Here is a 1723-nt window from a genome sequence, read left to right as displayed (position 1 = left end):
CAGTTGCAAGCAAATAACGCTCCCATCTCCGGCGGGGGGAGAGCTGCAGGGGAAAGGGCCGGCAGGAGGGGTGGGTGCTCCGTAGATGATCTCCGCCCCGTTCGTGGAGGCTTTGGCTTAGCGGTGAAGGAGCCGAGTGCCCTGTGTCTGACAGTCGGGAAGCCAAGCGAAGGGCCTAGCGCAGTACGAAAGTAAACATACATCGATTCTGTAAAATGCTTCCACGAGAATTGTTACCTCGCCTACGCTGCAAAGAGAGGTATCGCTGGTTTGTTTGGCGGCAGCTGGGCTAGCTGGAAGCTAACTCGCTGGGCTCACAAAAATAGAGTTTATGGTGGCTGCTTAGTACTCTGTCCACCTGATGGATTAGTCACCGCCCCAGGCCTGCGGTCACCTCTGTGCTGGTGCGGTTACGTGGCTGTTGATTCCCAGAATGGTGACATACAAACTGTTCCTTGACTCGGAGCGGGAAGAGGACAGTACAGGTAACTGAATATTAGTGCATTTCTATTGAACAAAATCATGGTAAGTATTTGTCAACAGAAGGAATGTTGTAGCATTTAAGGAAAAAAAATGAAGAATAAATTTCACAACTAGAATCAAAATCTGTTTTGGCAAAATGATACCTGAAGCTAAGTTTTTTTTCAGTTGCTGAGTAGTCACTCTGAAATCAGGAAGACTGTGTAGGAGGACACAGAGGAAAATTGCTTTGAAACAGATTTTATATTGAAGGAAAACTCTTTCTTCCCCAGCACATCTCTAATAGCTCATCATCATACAATTATGAAAATGAGGAAAAATAATTTATTTTTATTACTTTAGAGAATATGAGTGACACATGGATGATCAAAACAAGTTTGAGTGCTAATACTTTTTTATATTCAAACATATGGATTAGTGTAAAGATGATTGCCAAACCCCAGCTGTTTTATCTAGCCAGGGGATTGTGCTGCATTACGACTATCACAGCCTTATGGAAGGGAGGCTGAGATGTGATTTATAAAGATCTCTTGCCCTATGTTAGCAAGCACTACTCATAGGAATTTTAAGTTTTACTCCCTTGCCTCTTACCACCCCAAAGAAGCCCTCTGCTGCTTTATGGTTTGGGGTCTGAGCCTCTTGTGAACTTTTTAGCTGTGACCCAATCTTAGTTGTCCTAAGTGCCCTTCTTTGTGTAATTTCTTCACCATTCTGACTTTTGCAGTGGTGGCAGTTGCTGAATAAATACTGTCTGCTTCCTTTTTCTTTTTTTTTTTTTTTATTTTTTGGCTTGCTTACACTCAAGAACAGATTCTCTTGAGATTCTCTTGATAAGTAAGGAAGTACTGAAGCAGGGGCAGGTTTTGGCAAGGTTGGCCTTAAGCTAAAGTACTAGATTTCACTGTCAGACGTTGTCTCTCACTACAGGCTTTGTTTCCTGTCTGAAGCTGGCTGACTGTGAGTCCTGTGTTGCAAGGGTAACAGCAGTGGAAGCAAATGTTCTCAAGACCATCTCAGAGGGGGTGTGATTGGTGGCATGACCTTCAGTTGAAGGAAGCCATCTCCTTACTGAGAGCCTGCTTTGGACCCGTATAGCAGCATCCCAGGCTACGCTCTGCTGCTTCACGGGCCAGCTGTGATACATGTAGCGCCGCTACTGGGTGTATGCAAACAGAGTAGGCAGGATTTTAAAAGGCCGAACCTCTAACCTGTCCTCAAGAGGTTACTTGTTCTTGCCAGCATT

Source organism: Merops nubicus, unplaced genomic scaffold (genome assembly GCF_000691845.1).
Source record: "Merops nubicus isolate BGI_N331 unplaced genomic scaffold, ASM69184v1 scaffold20157, whole genome shotgun sequence".
Classification (NCBI taxonomy): Eukaryota; Metazoa; Chordata; class Aves; order Coraciiformes; family Meropidae; genus Merops; species Merops nubicus.
Note: the sequence above shows the minus strand (reverse complement) of the source record.